Source organism: Mobula birostris, chromosome 1, assembly GCF_030028105.1.
Source record: "Mobula birostris isolate sMobBir1 chromosome 1, sMobBir1.hap1, whole genome shotgun sequence".
NCBI classification, from domain to species: domain Eukaryota; kingdom Metazoa; phylum Chordata; class Chondrichthyes; order Myliobatiformes; family Myliobatidae; genus Mobula; species Mobula birostris.
In genome coordinates, this window is record NC_092370.1 from 100,967,335 (window position 1) to 100,989,739 (window position 22,405).

A 22,405-nucleotide genomic window follows, 5' to 3' on the forward strand; every position below is an offset into this window, starting at 1 on the left:
GACTTTGAACTTCGATCTTTGAAACAATGGAACAACATCAGCAATCCTCCAATCCTCCAGCAACACACTAAAGATGTTTTAAATATCTCTGCTAGGTCCCCTGCAATTTCTGCACTAGCCTCCCATGGGGTCTGAAGGAACACCTTGTCAGACCCTGGGGATTTATCCACTCTCATTTGCTTCAAGGCAGCCAGCACCACCTCCTCTGTATTCTGTATTGGGTCCATGAGCTGGCGGTTCAATGTTAGCAACATCTCTGCTGAAAGGATGACGCAAACTGTAGATGCTAGAATCTGGAGCGACAATCTGCTGGCAGAATCTCCACACAAAACACTGGAGGAACTCAGCAGACCAGGCAGCAACTATAGAAGGACAATGGACAGTCGACATTGCAGTTCAAGACCTAAAAGATGGAATGAAGAGAATCTCCCTCTCTCCTCCTAGAGATGCTGCTCCACCAGCTGACTTCCTCCAATGTTTTGTCAGTTGTTTCAGATTCCAGCAACTGCACTCTCATGTGTCTCCACTTTGCTGGAGGAACTCAGCATGTTAAGCAGCATCGGTGGGAGGAGAGAGTGAGACTCTCAAGTCCTCACACTGGGTCGTGACCTGAAACACCGACAGCTCCTCTCCTCCCACGGATGCTACTTGACCTGCTGAGTTCCTCCATCCAGTAGATCGGTGCTCTGTTAAAAGTTTGCTCACTCTGGCCACCTTTGTTCATCTCAATGAGGACCTGTGGAAAAGTCAGCCTTTCGGTTCTAACCTCTTCCTCTCGCATTGTGCTTCACCACTTGTAATATTTTGGCTAGTGATGGTGTTGTGAGCTGTTGCTCAGAAACCACACGCGCTTGGCCACCCACTCCATGTGCGAACGGTCGGCAGAAACAGACGACTGGAACTCCGGGTTCTAATGCAGTTGGCCGCGCGTCTCTTCACTTTCTCATTACTTTTCGTTGCTGGGTTTTAGTTGTTGCTGTGACTGACGTGACGTCAGCAGCCCAGAAGAAATTTCCTTCACAACAATTCTGTACCAAGAGAGAGAGGGAGCGAGAGAGAGAGATCTTAGCTGCAAGGAACACAACGAGTCTCCTGGAGGGGACAGGCATGTAATAAATTCCAACAATCCATTTATAATTGGGCAAACATGGGAACAGGGGAATTAATCAAATAACAGAAAAAAAATCAAGAAGGACGATCTTCCGTCTGGAAGGGGAGAATCTGCAGATCTCGGAAAACAGGTAGGAGATAGTGATTGTTATGTATATGTTCAATATGTGTATATACGTATAACTGCATATATTAGTAGACAGATACATATAACAAGGTGCTTATGTGTATACATGTGAATGTCTAATACCTGCCACGTGTTTAAAGAAAAATGTCTATTACATGTTAACGCAACGTGGAATCGTAAAGATCAATGAATGGACTTTTCACTTTGTGAAACATGTTGGCTAGATTGCCTCATATTTTCGGGCTTTTTCGAATACATATTTCAATGAAATCGATCCATTCATTTTGCGCTGGGTGCTGGAGTATACGCATCCGATGTGAGAGCGACTCAGCCGGTGGCGATGATTTTTACGCTGCGGATTGAAGTGTTACACCAGGAGCGACGGGGAGGCTACGGTGTCACCGCACTGAGCACCGAGTGAAGGTGGTAGCACAATACTATAATGCAGCTTGTCTTCTGCGTTTAACCCTCTTTAGTGCGCGTCTCTGCAGCTCACCGAAACGGTGACAGGCGCAAAAACATCAGAACCCGAAGGGGGCGGCGAGTGTGAAACAAGTCTTCGACGCAGTTTTGTTAAAGTCATGTTTCATTGCGGCCAGATCTGGGGTTTTTTTTGGAAAGTTCTGAAATGAACGTGTCTGGCTTTATAGGTTGCATATTGTTTTAAGAAAAATCCGGGTGAAGGACGAATTAAACTGTAAATACAACCAGTTAAAGCTTTATATTATATACAAATAATTAATAGGGGTCAGTTAGAGGGTGATTCATTATCTTTCATTTTTTTCTCTTTTGAGATTTACAGAAAGACGAGGGTTCCACATGTAGTCAATATATTCATGGCATCGTTATGCCATTGATATTATTCAGACCACGTACTGTGAATCAGATCGGGCCTTTAATACATAGCGGTGTCCCTTTTGATGGTAGCTACATCACTCCGAATTCATTGGCCCATGATTGCTCAAACTTAACCTCAAATTCTATTCGTGTGCATGATTATATGGATGTTAATTTTGTTTATGTGATTTGAATTTGTGTGTATACAGTGCATATATACGTGTTTATCTATGCATTCATGTATTTTGTATGTACATTTGCATATGTCCAAATTTGGACATGTATGTATGTGTGCGTAACTTTATGCATCACCTACCCGTGTATGCATGTGCTGTAGAGTTATACAGCAGAGAAACCAGCCTTTTAGTCCATTATGCCCATGAAGTCAATGAAATACCTATCTATAGTAATCAGTTCACCACACTTGGATGGTAGTCTTCTATGCCTTGGTGATGTAAGTCCTCATCTTCATATATTTGTCCACATATCTGGTCCTGTATACATGCATATGCACAACATCATATATTTATACATGTAAACATAATAACACATGCATATAGATAAATAAATATGGGTATGTGGATAGGCATGTTTAGATGTTACAATGATCAGTACAGGATCTATGTATTAGTGTACTCACACATCTGTGTATATGTGTATGTTTGCATGTACACACCATATATTTTAGATTTTCTGATATAAATTTGAGGTTGAACAGCCTTCTCCACTCAACATATACTTTACTCATTAAAAATTTCAACCTGTCCCATTTTCCCACCAATTTGACCTATTCTACCCATCACCACAAACTTCTTCTGCCACCCACTTCCATCTATAGGGACAATTCAGAGTAGACACTTAAGTGATGTGAAGATCTGTGGGATGTGGGATGTGGATCTGGGGCACATGGAAGAAACCCATGCTATTGCAGGGAGAACATACAAACTCCATTAAGAGGAGCTCATGGTCATGGTTGAACACAGGTCACTGGAGCTACACAGCAGCAGCACTACCTGTTATGTCACTGTTCTGGCCAAGGTGATAACCTACCATTAACAGTTTATGTATGTTTTAATTTGCATTTCTGAGAATGTGTATGTTTGTATGTGCACACCACAGTTGTTCTTAACTGCAAAGACTTGAGGATATTCTGTGCAGATCACTGATTGACTTGTGGTCAAAGGTAGTCCTCTGAATAAACTTTTCTACAAATGATCCAATTGAGTGGAGCATTGCATGTCAACAAGGTTAGACATATGCTTTGCAACAGGTAGGACACTTTGCATTTGCACATCCAGTGTTTTATCATATCTTGATACGGCTACACTCAATGTTGCCTTCAGGATGTGTCCACAAACAACACGGTGTCTTTTGAATTATATATTGGCAAATACAATTCTGCATATAGATAACAAGAAAAGTACCCATTTCCCTTTTTTTTTGCCACTCAGGGCATTCAGACCAGAATACCAATCTGTATCAAGACTGACTTAAGTCCAGCAACCCTACTCAGTTCAAGCAATGGTATTACAAGTTTTAATTTGTGCAATGATTTTGATCATTTTGTTGGAAAAATTGGAGCTGTGCCAATAGACGTTCAATGTTATACAATCTGTTTCTTTTATGCAACACTATTCAGTACCTTAATTTAGTCTGACCATGAGCACTGCTGATTAGCAAGACAGCGACAGTGAATGGTTCAAGTAAGTTTTCTATCATGCCAGCTGCTATTAATTCAAATATTCTGATAACTTTATTATTTTGGGAAATTTTAGATTGCGTTACTATTCTGTTGCTTAATTTAAATTAGTAGATGATTTAACCTTTTTAATGAACAGTATTATCTCAAATTACATCACCAGTTGCAACTCGATTTGGAACAGCAAGTTGTATAATTGTAGACCATAAGACCATAAGGCATAAAAGCAGAATTAGGCCATTCAGTCCATCAAGTCTTCTCTGCTATTCTATCATTGCTGATCCCAGATCCCCTTCAACCCCATTCACTTCCCTTATCACCATATCCTTTGATGCTCTGACCAATAAGGAAACAATCAACTTCCGCCTTAAATATACACATGGATTTGGCCTCCACCACAGTCTATGGCAGAGTATTCCACAGATTCACGACTCTCTGGCTAAAAATAATTCCTCCTTACCTCCGTTCTAAAAGTTGCCTCTCAGTTTTGAGCCTCTGTCCTCTAGTTCTGGATATCCCCACCATAGGAAGCATCCTTTCCACATCCACCCTATTTATCCTTTCACCATTCAGTAGATTTCAATGAGATCCCCCTGCTTTCTTCTAAATTCCAGTGAGTACAGGCCCAAAGCTGTCGCACACTCCTGATATGTTAATCCCTACATTCCTGGAATCATCCTCGTGAACCTCTTTTGGACTCTCTCCAATGACAACACATTTTTCTGAGATATGGGGCCCAAAACTGTTGACAATTGTAACTGCAGATTACATTATACAGTTTCAGTGGATTTAAGAAACTTCCTACGCCAATCATTTTGAAATTCTGACAGTCTACTATGAAAGACATCTGCCACAGGGGTCCAAATAATATTTTGGTATAAACCTAAGAAAACAATATTGATTTGGTAGAAATAATTATTTGCAACACAGACCAAATTCTGAATGGGCTCGGTGGATCAGGCAGCATCTATGGAGATGAATAAGCAGTCGACATTTGAAGCTGAAACCCTTCATCAGGACTTAATTAATTTGAGTTAATTTGTTTGATGTGTGAATATATGAAATTAATATATTTTAGAGAAATGAATAAAGTGAGCTGAACATGAATATTTCACCAAGCTATCATGTTCATAAATAGTGAATCTACAATTTATAAAAAATATTTTTAAAACTGTATTCTGATTTATATCAAGCAATTTAATTGTAATTAGAGAAAGAAACACTTGGATTTATTCAGTACTTTTTATGATCCTATTGCAATTTTTGAGCAATTGAACGCTTTTTTAATTGTGGTCATCATTGTAATATCGAAAATATATCAAGCAATTTACATACACCATGCATCCACAAACAGCAATGACATCAAAGATCAGAACATCTATTTTATTGATACTGTTGAGCACAAATTCTCCTGGAAGTACTTCCACCTTTTCACTAAATGCAGTAGGATTTTTGTTTACAGGACATCATATAATACAGTATTGCCACAGTACTTGTTCAGCATATTAGACTAGATTTTGTGCTGTTTTTTTTGGGAGTAGAATTTGAGCTCACAGTCCCTGACTTGGAACCAAGTATTATTACTGAGCTACATCTGATATCATGGACAATAGGACAGATTAATGAAGTGCTGTACAGCCATATATCATTTTTTCAAGTTTCTAAGTGAGTGACTGAGAATGTAGCAGATAAAATATGGGAAAGCCCGAGTACATACAATTTGGTGCATAAAACAGAAAAGCAGAGTATTTGCTAAATGATGAGAGGTGTTGTTGTTCAAAGGAACTTAGCTGTTTCTGAAATTGCTCAAAACCAACATGCAGGCACAGCAAATGATTGGGAGTGCAAATGGTATGCCATGAGAATTTTTATTTAGAGGATAAAGGAATTCTTATTGCAGTTCTGTAGGGCCTTATTGAGACTACACATGGCACTGACTGTAAATTTAATCTCCTTACCTATGAAGGGACATACTTACCATTGAAAAAAATGTAGCAAAGATCGCCATTACTAGTAGCTGTTTTGCTCTAGAGTCTAAAAGAAGGACAAGAGATCATGTCAAAAGATTCCATTTTTTGAAGAGCTTTGCATTCAAGATACAGGGAGGTTGCTTCCTCTGGTTTAGAAGTCTAGGACCATTTTCAGAATAAGGGATGGACCACTTAGGACAGATATTAAGGGAAAATCTGAGGCTTGTGAACCTTCAGAATTCTGTACTCTAGATGACTGTGGAAGCTGAGATTTTGTGTTCATTATGAAAGAGATGGATAGTTTTCTGGATATTGAGGAATCAAGGATTTGTAGAGAGCACTGGAAACTGGCACTGGTGGCATCTGTTAGTCACGCGAGACCATGGATCTGCGCCTGGAAAGTCTTTGGAGTGTCCTCTCCAGGGCGCAGGCCTGGGCAAGGTTGTATGGAAGACCGGCAGTTGCTCATGCAGCAAGTCTCCCCTCTCCACGACACCGATGTTGTCCAAGGGAAGGGCAAGGGCCGATGCAGCTTGGCACCAGTGTCGTTGCAGGAGTTGCCAGAGTGAGGTTGAAGATAACGTTGGACTGCCTTAGGGACTCCAGTTCCGCATTTGTCATCAGGATTTACTCCCGAAGCCTTTTCCATGTGTGGGTATGGCTGCAAGGCAGCAGAGGTGTGAAATCAGAGTTCTCCCTCTCTTAGATGGACCGCCTTCCCAGGCTGATGAGCTCCATCTACCCGGAGCACTGGTTTTAAGGTGCCAGGCCCCGCCTTCACCCCTTCTCCTGTCAGTAGAAACGGTTCCTCCAGGCTTAGAGGCTAAGCCACACGAGAAGGCCAGGAGTTGGACTTGGTTATCAGAGGCTATTTGAGGCACATGCCGTGAGGAGCACTTTTAGGTAGTGGAAGCTTGTCCCCACTACCACCCCTCGGCTTGACAACCTTGGAACTGGCATTGAGGCAGAAGATTAACCATGATTTTTAATGAATGACAGCAGACTCACTGGATGGCCCGTAAGTGTTCTGGGGACTCACATTGAGGTGGGAAGTAAGATCCAGTGACCCCTTTATAAAAGAATCTGGGTCAGATCAAAATTAAGTTCAGCTGTAACTCAATGATTTAAAAAAAAATTAGGTTCACAATAATAGATGGTCAATTATATAAAATATAAGAGATATAAGAGAGCTGCTGTCAGCTGTGGAACTTTACTTGGATCACAGCTCATTGCTTTTCAGTGGGGATGGTAGGAAATGACAGAAAATTGGAAAGGGAGGTTGTAGTGCGGGGATAGTGAGATGGTGGATAGGAAAGTCAGGAAGTTAGTGTGCTTTACTGAATATTAGCTATACATTTAAATTACATCAATATGACCAGAACTAGAAGCATTTCTATTTGACATGCCAAGAAGGATGTCAGAAGTTGCTCGTGTGGGATGGGGTGGATCTCAATACGAATGTTACTGCTGGCAGCTGACCAAAATAAGCGTACATAACTATAAGTGGTTGTGTAAGAACTTTCTGCTGTGAAATTAGAATGTGCCTTGCGATATCATTTAGAAATACTTGGTATTCTACTTAGGATAAAATTGAATATGAGTAAAATTTTGATAGTCTGCATAAGTTCCTCTGAGGCCAGATTGTATTACTTTCATGAAGAACTTTAAAATAAATGTCATCATTCTGTTTTCTGTTGTGAATTTATGGCACATGTGACACTGAGTGGATTTCACCTGCTATTCTGAACCTGATGGGAATAGTGCACTGGCATCTCTGATGTTTCGCTGTAGCAATGTTAGATCACTGATGCAATGCTATTGTTACTGGCACTGCATAAATCAATTAATCCATCGGGAACAACATAGTGTTAAAACTGTGCTGTGAGGTGCAAACCTTTAGAGGATTGCGATAACTATCACTTCAAGCTGACTACCAAAAAAAGAAATGCAGAAGTGCTTTGCTTTAGCTCAAATGACTGTTTTAGTGAATGTTGCTGCATTTATGAGGTGGGCAATCAAGATGCTATGCTCAAGTCAGACTGCTTGCTAATTGTAATCTTCACTACAGTTTCTATAGTGATTTATTTGGCCTGATGTTGCAACAACTAAATAATCAGCTTCTGCAATATTTGGCTGTAGTTCAAGCCTTATCCAAAATTTGGACACATAAGCTAGGTCAACACACCAGTGACACACTCAGAGAATCTTGTGCTGTCACACTTTCTGTCTTTCAGAAATTATGTTAAACTGTTCAAAAGGAAGTGAGAAATGCTGTGGTACTGTTGAAGGATGTTCTTCTTGTGTTTGGAATCAGTTTCTTTTAGAAATTTAAGGAAGTTGAATTCCGATAGCTGTCAAAATGGAACATGGAAATCACCATGTCTGATTAACAATTATTAAACAATTGTTTAGAGAGAGAGATCATGTTATCTTAATAATGCCTGTTCATTTGAATGATTCATTTTCCAGACAGGGTTTAAAGTTCAAAATAAATTTATTATCAAAATTACCATACACTGCCTTGAGATTCATTTTTTGAAAGCATTTGCAAAGATTCACAGACAACCAATATGCAAAAGAAATCAAATTGTGCAAACAAAAAATTAATACTGAGGACATGACTTGTAAGGAATCTTTGAAATGAATCTTTGAAAGTGAGTCTGTAGGTCTTAGAATCAGATCAGTTGTGGTGAATCACGTTGGTTCAGGAGCCTGATGGTAGTGGGTTAATAACTGTTCCTTAACCTGGTGGTGTGGGACCTAGGGCATCTGTACCTCCTACCCAATGCAAGAAGAGAGCATAGCCTGGGTGGTGGGGATCCTTGATGATGGATGCTGCTTTCTTGTGGCAACACTCCATATAAGTAATCTCACTGGTGAAGAGAGCTTTCCCTGTGATGGACTAGGCTATGTTAGATTAGATTAGATTAGATTAGATTATGAGGACACACAGTCCTCTTTTATTGTCATTTAGTAATGCATGCATTAAGAAATGGTACAATGTTCTTCCAGAATGATATCACAGAAACACAAGACAAACAAGACTAAAAAACTGACAAAGACCACAAAATTATAACATATAGATACAACAGTGCAATGCAATACCGTAATTTGATAAGAACAGACCATGGGCACAGTAAAAAAAAGGTCTCAAGGTCTCTCGAAAGTCCCATCATCTCATGCAGACGGTAGAAGGAAGAAAAACTCTCTTCCTGCCATGAGCTTTCAGCGCCGCAAACTTGCCAGTGCAGCACCCTGGAAGCACCCGACCACAGCCAACTCTTGAGTCCGTCTGAAAACTTCGAGCCTCCGACCAGCCCTCTGGCACCGAGCACCGAGCACCATCACTGCCAAGCGCTTCGACTCCAGCCCCAGCAATAGGCAATAGGCAAAGCCGAGGATCTGGGGCCTTCCCCTCTGGAGATTCTCAATTGCACAGTAGCAGCGGCAGCAAAGCGGGCATTTCAGAGGTTTCTCCAGACGTTCCTCTGTGCTTCTCATGTCTGTCTCCATCAAATCAGGATTGTGCACGGCCCCTATGTCCATCACTTTCTGTAATATTTTCCATTTCTGGGCATTGGTGTTTCCATACAAAGTCTTGATGCAACCAAGGTGCACTTATAGAAGTTGTTTGATATTTTTGATATCATGCCGAATCTACACAAACTCCTAAGAAAGTAGAGGTGCTTTTGTGCCTTCTTTGTGGTGATGTGGCAATGTCAGGGAATTTAAGGTTAATGACCCTCTCCACCAGTGATCCCCTAATGAGGACTGAATCATGGACCTCCGGCTTCTTTCTCCCGTAGTTGATAATCAGTTCTTCAGCTTTGCTGATGTTGAGTGAGAGATTGCTGTTGTGGCACCTCTCCGCCAGATTTCCAATCTCCCTCCTATATGCTGCTTTGTCACCATCTTTGATTCAGCCATTGACTGTGGTGTTGTTAGCAAATTTCAATGTGGCATTGGAGCTGTACTGAGACACACAGTCATAAGTATAAAGTGAGTAAAGCAAGGGGCCTTGTGCTGCACCATTGTTGATGGTGAGGAAATGTTGTTGCCAATCTGTACTGACTGGGCTTTGCCACTGAGGAAATTGAGGATTAGTTGCACAGGGAGGTATTGAGATCCAGGTCTTGGAGCTTAGTGACCTTTTTGAGGGGATGATAGCGTTGAATGCTGAGATGTAGTCAATGAAGAGCTTTCTGATGTATGCACATTTATTGTTCAGGTGTTCCAGAGCTGAGTGAGGATCCAATAAAATGGCATCTGTTTTCAACTTGTTGCAATGGTAGGCAAATTGGAGTGGATCCAGGTCATACTTCAAGGACCAGTTGATATGCTTCTTGACCATCCTCTCAATTCGGTTCACAGTTGATTTAAGTGTTACTGGATAATCAGACCATAAGACCATAAGATATAAGAGCAGAAGTAGGCCATTCGGCCCATCGAGTCTGCTCCACCATTCAATCATGGCTGATCCAATTCTTCTAGTCATCTCCACTCCCCTGCTTTCACCCTTTGATGCCCTGGCTAATCAAGAACCTATCTATCTCTGCCTTAAATACACCCAGTGACTTGGCCTCCACAGCCACTCGTGGCAACAAATTCCACAGATTTCCCACCCTCTGACTAAAGTTATTCTCCATATCTCTATTCTAAATGGACATTCTTCAATCCTGAAGTCATGCTGTCTTGTCCTGGACTCCCGTAGCATGGGAAATAACTTGGTCATATCTAATTTGTTCAGGCCTTTTAACATTTAGAATGTTTCTATGAGATCCCAACTCATTTTCCTGAACTCCAGGGAATAAAGCCCAAGAGCTGCCAGACGTTCCTCATAGAGTAACCCTTTCATTCCTGGAATCATTCTCGTGAATCTTCTCTGAACCCTTTCCAATGTCAGTATATCCTTTCTAAAATAAGGAGCCCAAAACTGCTCACAATACTCCAAGTGTGGTCTCACGAGTGCCTTATAGAGCCTCAACTTCACATCCCTGCTCTTGTATTCTATACCTCTAGAAAAGAATGCCAACATTGGATTCGCCTTCTTCACAACCGACTCAACCTGGAGGTTAACCTTTAGGGTATCTTGTACAAGGACTCCCAAGTCCCTTTGCATCTCTGCATTTTGAATTCTCTCGTCATTTAAATAATAGTCTGCCCGTTTATTTGTTCCACCAAAGTGCGTGACCATACACTTTCCAACATTATATTTCATTTGCCACTTCTTTCCCCATTGCCCTAAGCTATCTAAGTCTCTCTGAAGACCGTCTCTTTCCTCAACACTACCTGCTGTCCAGCTATCTTTGTATCATCGGCAAATTTAGTCACAAATCCATTAACCCTATAGTCCAAATCATTGACATGCATCGTAAAAAGCAGCATCCCAATACCGACCCCTGTGGAACTCTACTGGTAACAGGCAGCCAGCCAGAATAGGAGCCCTTTATTCCCACTCTCTGTTTTCTGCTGACCAGCCAATGCTTCACCCACGCTAGTAACTTCCCTGTAATTCCATGGGCTCTTACCTTGCTAAGCAGCCTCATGTGCGGCACCTTGTCAAAGGCCTTGTGAAAATCCAAGTACACCACGTCTACTGCATATCCTTTGTCCACCCTGCTTGTAACTTCCTCAAAGAATTGCAGCAGGTTTGTCAGGCAGGATTTTCCTTTCAAGAAACTATGCTGGCTTTGGCCTATCTTGTCATGTGCCTCCAGATACTCTGTAATCTCATCCCTAACAATCAATTCCAACAACTCCCCAACCACTGATGTCAGGCTAACAGGTCTATATTTTCCTTTCTGCTGCCTCTCACTCTTCTTAAATAGTGGAGTAACATTTGCAATTTTCCATTCATCCGGTACAATGCCAGAATCTATCGATTCTTGAAAGATCATCATTAATGCCTTAGCTATCTCTCCAGCTACTTCCTTCAGAACCCGAGGGTGTATTCCATTAGGTCCAGGAGATTTATCCACCCTCAGACAATTAAGCTTCCTGAGCACCTTCTCAGCCGTAATTTTCACTGCACAAACTTCACTTCCCTGACTCTTTTGAATGTTCGGTATACTGCAGACGTCTTCCACTGTGAAGACTGAAGCAAAATACACATTCAGTTCATCTGCCATCTCTGCATCAGCATCATTTTGTATCGGTCCTTTGTCTACCCTTGACTCTCTTTTAACCTTTATATACTTAAAAAAGCTTTTAGTATCTTCTTTGATATTAGTCACCAGCTTCCTCTTATAATTCATCTTTTCCTTCCAAATGACCTTCTTAGTTTCTTTCTGCAAGTTTTTAAAAACTCCCCAATCCTCTATCTTCCCACCAGCTCTGGCTTCCTGTATGCCATCTCTTTTACTTTTACTTTGGCTCTGACTTCACTCGTCAGCCATGGTAGTGTCCTTCTTCCATTTGAAAATTTCTTCTTATTTGGAAAATATCTGTCTTGCACTTCCGTCATTGTTCACAGAAACTCCAGCCATTGCTGCTCTGCTGTCTTTCCTACAAATGTCTCTTTCCAGTCAACTTTGGCCAATTCTCCTCTCATGCCTTTGTAATTTCCTTTATTCCACTGAAATACTGATACATTGGATTTTATTTTTCCCTCTCAAATTTCAATGTTAACTTGATCATATTGTGATCACTGTTGCTTAAGTGCTCCTTAACCTTACACTCTCTTATCACCTCCAGATCATTGCATAACACCCAATCCAGCACAGCCGATCCCCAAGTGGGCTCAACAACAAGCTGTTCTAAAAAGCTATCCCTTAGACATTCTACAAATTCTCTCTCTTGAGGTCCAGTACTGCCCTGGTTTTCCCAATCCACTTTTATGTTAAAATCCCTAGTAATTATCATGACACTGCCTTTTCTATCTTCTGCTGTAATTTGTAATGCACATCCCAGCTGCTGTTTAGAGGCCTGTATACAACTGCCATTAAGAATCCTTTTTCCCTTGCCATTTCTTAACTCAACCCATAGAGACTCTACACCTCCCAATCCTATGTCATCTCTTTCCAATCATTTAATATTATTTCTTACCACCTCCTCTGCCTACTCACCTATCTTATAATTACCATGCTGTTTCAGGGCACTGAAATAATTGAAGCCTGCTTGAAGCAGGTGGGTGTCTCAGACTGCCAAAGCGAGAGTTTGATGATACCCATAAACATTGCAGCCAATTGATTAGCACAAGTCTTCAAAACTTGGTCAGGTACATCATCTGGGCCAGGTGCTTTCCATGGATTTACCCTCCTGAAGAATGCTCTCATGTCAGCCTCAGACACTGAGATCAAAGGCTGTGGGGATTTTTGAAGGACCCTCCTTGTTCTGTTAGTCAAAGTGAGCGTAAAAGCCATTGAGCTTATCTAGGAGTCCCTGTTGTCAATTATGTTGCTTATCTTTGCTTTAGGGACATTTCAGCCTTTCACAGAACATCCTTCTGTGATTCAAGTTTAGTGCACCATTGGCACAGCCCTCACCAGCATCTCCTCTATTTCCTGAGCATCCCTGCTCACCCCATCTTCCTGCCACCTTAACAGTGACAGGGTTCCTCTTGTTCTTACCTTCGCATCCAACTCATCATCCTCTGCAACTTCCGCCTTCTCCAAAGGGATCCCACCTTTACCCATATATTTACCTCACTCTCTCTTTCTGCTTTTTATGGGGATTGCTCCCACTATGATTCCCTTGTTCATTCATCCCTCCCTACGAATAACTCTCCAGGCACTTATCATTGCAAGTGGTCAAAATGCTACACCTGCCCATTCATCTCCTCTCTCACCTCCATTCAGGGTTCCACACAGTCCTTCCAGGTGAGGCATCACTTCACCTGCAAATCTGCTGGTGTTGTGTCCTGTACTCCCGATGCAGCCTCCTCTACATTGGCGTGACCTGTTGTAAATTGGGGAACTGCTTCATCTAGCACCTCTGCTGCATTCACTACAAGCAGAACTTCCCGGTAGCCAAACATTTTAATTCCAATTCTCATTCCCATTCCTTATATTCCATCTGGGTAGCCTCCAACCTGATGGCATTAGTATTGATTTCTCCTTCCGGGAGAATACAATTTCACTTTCCTTCCCTTCTTCTACTGTTCCCCAATCTGGCCTCTTACCTCTTCTCACCTTTCTATCACCTCTCCTGGGTCCACTCCTTCTTCCCTTTTTTCTGTGATCCACCCTCCTCTCTTATCAGATTCTGTCCTCTCCAGCACTTTTCTTTTCCTATCCACCTGGTTTCACCTCTCACCCCCTAGCTGTCCTCCTTCCCTTAACCCCACCTTGTTATTTTGGCATCTTGTCTCCTTCCTTTCCAGTCCTGAAGAAGGGTCTTGGCCCGAAACGTTGACTGTCTTTTCATTTCCATTGATGCTGCTTGACCTGCTAACTTCCTCCAGCATTTTTGTGTGTTGCCTTAGTTTGAAATTGCCGCTCTGCATGTGAGATGGCTTTGCAGAGATCATATCTGGACCACTTGTACTTCCCTGCGTTACCATTCCAGAATGCCACGAATTTTCAATCTCTTAATATATTTTGAATCTCTTGGTTCATCCAGAGTTTCTGGTTGAGGAAGACTTTGATTGATTAACCCTGATGTTGACTGCCTGGGAGCATCAGCAAGGGATAGAATAATGAGTGTCTGGATCTGATTCAAACTATGTTCTGCATCTTCAGTCTCCCTGGTACCTCATTAAGGATGTACATTGTGGTCAGCAGTCACGTAGGGAGTGATTCTGATCTGATTAAACGAGAAGAATGGCACAAGGGAGCAAGCAGGGTTGGAGAGTTTCTGCATTGCACTGCTGATCTTGGTGCAGGAGTTGCAGAGAGGTGTACGAAGTAGGCAAAGAGAAATAATTTCTATGGAGGTTACGGCACAAAGATAAGTCTCCAAGGGGGAGGCTGCGAGACCACAGGAAGTTTGGAGGCCTTACATAATGTTCTCAGTCAGTGAATACATCTTGTAATGCTTATCCTTTTAACTAAACCACTTAATATGGAGAGGTGATGTAGTGTGGCATCTTGTGTAATGCGGTTACAATGCCAGTGACACTGGTTCAATTGCCGTTGCTGTCTGTACGGAGTTTGTATGTTCTCCTTGTGACCATGTGGGTTTCCTCCAGGTGCTCTGGTTTCCTCCCACATTCCATTGACATACTGGTTATTGTCAAGTGGGTTTAATTGGGCAACGTGGGCTCGTTTAGCCAGTTGGGCCTATTATTGTACTGTAAGTTTCTAAGTCAAAACGTAACCAATTCCCAGGGCCCTATGACACAAATATTAACAGTGTCTTTTCAGCAGCGCTCTTACATAAAATCCATTTTCCCCACCAGATTCTGATCTGCCTTACTAACAGCTTTAGATGCACAGCCTTAGCATTTGCAAACCTTTGGCTTCTCAGCTCTAATAATGCCACTCAGAGAGATTTCCCGATGGTCATGGAGACACTTTGCTTGTTCTTTCAAGATGAGGTGATGCACAGTCTGATGAAGCAGGAGCTGGTAGGAGATCTATATCACTGCCTTCAAATCCTAATTTTCGCTGGAGGACATACAGTTGAGTATTATTGGAAGGGCTAGAGGTCAGTGACAGCATGAATTCAATTGAAGGTGTATGTATTTTCAGATGCAGTTTGTTTTCTCATATTTCACTCCCTTCTTTGCCTGTAACTGTCGAGTTTACAAGCTGTACATCGCCATTTCTCAATCATTTCCTCCCTCACCTCAACCTTCTTCTGTCTTTTTTCCCTTTGAGATACTCAAGAAATGTGACTCATGACAGCTGTAATGAACCCCGCAGAGAGTCACACTCACTACTACCTGCTCAGATGCTGTTCTGTTTCATAATTGTGAAGCCACTTAAACGTCAATTAATCCCTTGCTGCAGCTGCTGAGATTAGAGGGAAGTCATTTCACAGCAGAAGGTTAAGTGGTTTGGGATAATCCATGATGGGCCAGAGTAATCGGCAGTAAAATAAAACTGCATCTATAGGAAGAACCACAGGGGATCATGGAAAGTGAAGTCTGGGGTTGAGTGTATGTCACTTTGCAATTTATAAAGTGAATGCACAAGCTAAGAAATATAATTGCACTGTGTATAATGAAACTTTATTTAATTTCCACATTGATTTACAGTTGGTAACACAGAACATGTTATAAGATTCTGCAAACTACTACAGAGGTCAGCTTCTCTGCTTTGCAATAGTCAGCATACCATACATCAACTTTATGTTATTTTGATGAAATTCAAGTTAATGTTAATAAACCAGTCACAGTTCTTCCCAGTTCTGATGAAGGGTTTTGAACCTGAAACAGTAAGTCCATTTCTCTTCCCGCAGATGTGGGCAGACCAGTAGAATACTTGCACTGTTTTTTTTGTTTTTACTTTTAGATTAACAACAACTATAGTTTTTTTTCTTTATGTCAAAATAAACTGGGTAATATAACAGATAAAAATAGTTTCCTTCAAAGATGGAAGTGAGAATTAAAACAGGATACAGGATAATTTTGTCTTCAATTGCCATTACTGTAACACTCAATACTATATTCAGCTCTTGTGCTCTCATGATATGAATATGGCCAGGTGACCATGCAGTTTTAAGAGTTTCAAAACTTCTTGAATTGTCCTGAAGAATGTGATAGAAATGGATATGAATATCTAAGACAATACTGCTGTCATTCTTGGAGAACCTCAGCTCTCAAGTTTTCTCCTGCCTCAGGTACTTTCTCTTCTGTGTGACCTTTCTGACAAAAGAATGCACTGCACCCCAGTCCCCATGATTACTGGCCAGATTGGGAGGCTGGAATGAGGGGGATGGTGCAGGGTACTCCAGACACTGAGACACATTTGTCAGGGCTAAGGCTTGATTAAGTACAAGAGTTATGAGACCAGACTTGAAATATTGTGTTTGCTGTGTAATAGGAAGGATGTAATTAAGCTAACGAGGGTGCAGAAATAGATTCACAAGAATGTTGCTAGGGCTGGAGCACTTAAGTTTTGAGGGAGATAAGATAGCCTGGAACTGTTATTCCTGGAGTGAAGCAAATTGAGGGATTACCTTTTAGAAGTTTATTACACTCAGTAGGATGGATTATCATGGTTTTTTCCCCCAGGGTTTGGGAATTTAAAACTAAATGCCATAGATTTCAGGTGAGAAGGGAAGATTTTAAGAGGACCTGAGAGGCAAGTTTTCCATGCAGAGTGGCTTAGTTAATTGGAATGAGCAGCCAGAAGTGGTAGAGGAAGGTAAAATTACAATTTTAAATGGCTTTTGGACTGGTATGGAAAGGAAAGGTTTAGGGGGATTTGGGTGAAATTCAGGTAAGTAGGACTAGCTTGGTTAAAGGTCCTAGCTCCATACTGTATAACTCTATGACACTTTGATTCTAATGTTAGAATGCTGCTACAGTCACGGCATTGAGGTCTGAACATGAATTTGCTGTGTGTGATCTCCACTAATTCAAATAGGCAAGGGCTTATTGTTCATAGCGGCCTCAAATTATTTGTCTTTTATGAGTCACTCTTGAATTTAACCTCAGCTTCAGTTTCCTAAATCAACAATTTCCCTGTTCATTTGTTTTTGGGTAATTACTGGGCATTTCTTTATTAATGATTATGGATGCAAAGCTTCTTAATGACAGGAGACACACTTATCATTTTAGTTAAAACAATTAAATTTGCATGAATGAGAGCCTTCCCTGCTAACTAGAACAACAAAGCCTTGGAATTAAAAATATAGATATTCCCCGGTTAGAGAAGGTCAGATGGACAGTTGTAAAAGAGGTGGACATCTCTGGTTCAAGGTGAATCTGATATTAGAGTGTTGATTTAAGAACACTGAGCTGAAATGTTGACCTGGATTTTGCTGAGTGCATCTTGGCAACAGCACTCACCAGTGAGATATGCAATTGTCCTGCAGTTACCCTCTGAATATCTGTGAAGAAAAATTTGCTGGATGAAAGCCACTAACTCATAATTGGCAAAGCACTGTGTAGCACAAGGATGTTGCATGATGTAATTAGGTCATGTGGTTGGATTAGAACAAGCCCTGCCTATGAAAGGACTGAGTAAACCTTTGACAGATGGCAGAGCCAGTTTGGATGGCTATCAAGTCTGTCAAGCTTTGTTGACAACTTTCTGAGTGTCTCTGACAGTTAAAAGGACCCAAAAACCAATCAGCACTGAAATTAGCAAATAAAAAAAGAATAGATTTAAGTATTTGATTAAAATGCTTCTAAGTAAATGGAAATGTTGCTGCAAATGCTGATACATGGTATAAGCTGTTTAACAAATCATATTTTTACCTTTCTTTCTGATTACTGTAAAATCTCCATTCAGATGAGCAGGTTGGACAGGAAAGCAGATTGGACTAGCTGGGATGGGCATCTTGAGGGGCATAGATATGTTGGGCTGAAGGGTTTGATTCCGTGCTGTATTATTTAATGACTGTAGATCCATAACAGGTACAAGATCCAAAAGATTAAATACTGGGAGATTCCATCAAGTTCATGGTGCATGTGAGAGTTGATGACTGGAATCTGGAAGTAAATTCAGAATTTGGGTACACAGGTATTGATGCCACAGTCTTCCTGGTAGTAGAGTGGGTGATGATGGCAGTTGTTAATAATCACTCAGCATTTATCAGCCAGCTCAACAGTAAACTTCGCTATTCTCTCAGATACTGCTTGACATGCAGAATATGTCTGGCTTGTTTCTATATTTATTGCAGATTTTCATGATCTGTAGTGCTTTGCTTTTCTTGTGTGTAGGAGGTCATTTAACTGAGAATGACTGTGGAGCAAGCATAGGTGGATAGATGGAAGTAGTTGGAAGTGCGAGAAAACTTTTCCAGAATTAGTGAGGCCAATCATTGTACTGCACTGTTCTAATGTTAATACAATCAGTACCTAATCTTGTTTATTAATGTTGGACATCTGGAATGAAGAGTAAAATACTAAATTTAATTACTCTATTTGGGGTTTCTGGTTTTATTCAATTCAGGTCAAAATATTTGCCAGAGTTTGAGGTAATAGCTCAGTGCTTTATATTTATTTTGGTATCAAAACTGGCATTTCAATGTATGATTGTGGTAATTGGTATAAATTATTAGCTGCTTTTAATCCCTTCCCAATAGCAACAAATCCATAGAGCACTGTAGCATTGTGAATGAGCAAACTGTGAGCCTGGACTGATGCTGTGGAGTTATATAAGGCAGATGATGCATTTATATTCAGTTAATTAAGGAAATTCTGCAATCAAAGGCGTAGAGTCAACAACGCAACAATTGTTTTAGGTTTGATTACGTTAAACTCCAAGAGTACTGATTGTGCAAGTCACCACAAAGATTGAACAATATAAGCATAAATCATGTAGTTGTACAGGGCTTGTGAGCCGAGCTACAAAACTATGTACGTTAGACTTTTGGATTTGTGAACTATTACTGCATTGGAATACCAGATATATTATCCATGTTAGCTTTTGCTGCAGAATGTAATACCTATTTATCAACTAACTTGCTTAGTTGGTTTCCAGTTATTATGTTAATCTTTGAAATTAGGCAGAATTTACCAGTTAATTGACCTGTTGTATCCTAATTAAGGTGCAGACATTTACTTACATGAGGGATTTCAGTTATATGGTAACACTAGAGGAGATGGAAGACTAAATGGAGCACTTAAAACTGAAAATGTTGAAAATATGATGGGTTTCAATAAACTAAATATAGATAAACTGTTTCCACTTCCAGAAGGTCAGTAACCATGAGCTGTAGGATTGAGACAATTGGCAAAAAGAACTAAGAGGTGATAAAATTTCTTTATAACTGAGAATCCACTATCAGAAAGGGTGGTAGGAGCAGATTCAATATCAGGCTTCAAAAGGAAAACACGTATACTGGAAAATGGAATAAAGTACAGGTCACTGGTGGGTAGAACTGATTGGGTGGTTCTTTCAAGGAACAAGCACAAGGACAGTGGCGAAGTGACTTCCACTTTTGCTTTTCTATATCTTGGAACCTGAGTTTTCTGAGTCGCTTGATGTGTAGATCTTTTTGGGTTAAATGAATCTTGACATTATAGCAGGCTGTATGTTGGGGGTTGTCATGATGAGCAATGGGAGAATGGGCTTCAGCTTTGATCATGGGGCATACTGTAGTCTAGGCTGAAGGTGTTGTTTAACAGAGCTCAGGTTAGGCCGAAAGAAATTGCTGAACAATTCACTGAGGTATTGTTGAGAGCCATTCTGCTCCACTTGGCCACAATGATTGACATAAAGAATACGTGCCTTTTAGATATAGCAGTCGCCGCTCCGTTTCACTGCTGTGTTTCTCAAGCCTTGGGATAAACTCCCAGCCGCAGTTACATTTTATTCAGGTTGCTACTTGCAGCATGCAGGGTTGATTTAAATGTATTAAGGAAAAGTTCTGCCTTTTAAAGATTGGAATCTGACATGTTCTGCTATGTGTGCTATAATAATGTTGGAAATTGCAAGTTGAATGCTGTGATGTACTGTATGTCTTCTGCGGTTAATCCATACTCAGCTATTATGAAAGTTAAAATCAGTGCTCGTGACTTAAAACCAACCTAACTTCTCATAACAAGAAGATAAGAAATTACTGTTGTTGCAAGTAATCAGCAACATTCATGAGATTTGCTTTCTTTGTTTTACCAGTGCTAGCACCTTCTGTGTATATTTGTTTATAAGCTTTCGAGATGGATTTCACAGTCATCGTTGCCTGTGCTTTAATTAGGCCTGTGAAGGCTATGCTTTTGGGTTCACTAGCTATTTTCCTGTAGAGTGCAACAATTAACTAGGGTTCCTGCCCCTGACTATTATCTAGTGATCCATGTTGTGAAGTACACAACTGAAAACATGCTTGGGCATGGCTTTGATTTTGCGCCAAAGGATTGTAACCTGCCAGCTATTCCATTCTTGCACCATGTGCCAATTGTGTGCTGTAACCTTTGGCAAAGGCATATGTGACCATGTCCCAGAATGAATTGGCATGGAGAACAAGATTTGTTGAATATGAATTTTCATTTCTGTGACCTTGTTAGAAATGTTGCAGTTTGTTTCAGTGTGAAAAGCTCTATTTATAATGTTAATATTTCCATGAATATTCCCTCTCCAATATTTCCCCTAGTTTTACCAGCTCCACCCCCAAAAGGTTTGCTTTTTCTTGAAGCACAGTTTGCAAGCGTTTAATTTAATGATCACTGGAAAATGGTAATCTGCAGATTTACTCTAACCTAAGCAGATAGATTTTGTAAGTAATATACACATGTCTGAATGATGCCACAGCAAAATCAGGCCTCTCAGCCCCTCGATGTTATCCACTATTCAGGACACTTATGCCTAATCTATTTGTATGTCAAGAGGCGACTTGATAGAGGTGTATAAGATGATGAGGAGCATTGATCGTGTGGATAGCCAGAGGCTTTTTCCCAGGGCTGAAATGGCTAACACGAAGGGGCGTAGTTTTAAGGGGCTTGGAAGTAGGTACAGAGGGGATGTCAGGGGTAGGTTTTTCACACAGAGAGTGGTGGGTGCGTGGAATGCACTGTCAGTGATGGTGGTGGAGGTGGATACAATAGAGTCTTTTAAGAGACTCTTAGATAGGTACATGGAGCTTAGAAAAGTAGAGGGCTATGCTGTAGGGAAATTCAAGGCAGTTACATGGTTACATGGTCAACACAACATTGTGGGCTGAAAGACCTGCAATGTGCTGTAGATGTGTATGTGTATGCTCTATGTTTGATAAGAGACAGCAGAAGTTGCCATTGTCACCACCTGCACTACAATGGCAGACATTTTGCAGAGGCAAGGATTGGGTGGGAAGCATCAGAAAAGCAGAATTTAAGTCATTTTGCAAACGCTTAATGTCTGACTTGAAAAAAATAACTTGTCTGTCTTGGGGCGGCACGGTAGCATAGTGGTTAGCACATAGTCATTATAGTACCAGCGACCCAGGTTCAATTCCCTTCACTGCCTGTAAGGAGTTTGTATGTTTTCCCCATGACCGCGTGGGTTTCCTCTGAGTGCTCTGGATTCCTCCCACAGTCCAAAGACTCACCGGTTAGTAAGTAAATTGGTCACTGTAAATTGCTCCATGATTAGGCCAGGATTAAATCGGGGAATTGCTGGGTGGTGCAGTGTGAGGGGCTGGAAGGGCCTTTTCTGTGCTGTATCTCAATAAGTAAATGCGTGATATATGAATACAATTGTGAGTAGGTATAAAGGAAGAAAATGCATCCAAGGTGTTCCAGTTAAGACCACCCTACATCCCCTACTTATTTAAATCTGCACATTGTTCTGATAAATTCACAAGAGAATTCTCATTTACATTTGAAACATTGATGTACTTTATATTTTAATGCCTCATTACTCACAAGCTGATGTCATACTTAGTGCTGGGTTTCCTGTCAGGAATAAAACAGGCTTTCAATTATTTCTCAAAGATTAATCAGAAGTTGAAGTAGAGTTGGAATTGTATGATAAATAAAAACAAAAGACTAGGTTTTATAATAAACATGAAGAAGTCTGCAGATGCTGGAAATCCAAAGCAGGTCAGGCATTATCTATGAAAAAGTATAAACAGTTGATGTTTTGGACTGAGAGCCTTCATCTGGACTGAGAAGGAAGGGGGCCTGACCAGCTGAGT

At 40.9% G+C, this 22,405-nt stretch overlaps 1 protein-coding gene across 1 annotated transcript in view; it reads left to right on the top strand.

Moving 5' to 3' along the window:
• The first annotated feature begins 1,047 nt into the window (after positions 1–1,047).
• The window catches only part of fam135b (family with sequence similarity 135 member B), a 392,129-nt gene continuing 370,771 nt past the window's right edge, over positions 1,048–22,405 (top strand). The window contains exon 1 of the mRNA XM_072259585.1: positions 1,048–1,241. The gene's annotated coding sequence lies outside the window, so the exon portion shown is untranslated. The remainder of the gene's footprint in view (positions 1,242–22,405) is intronic.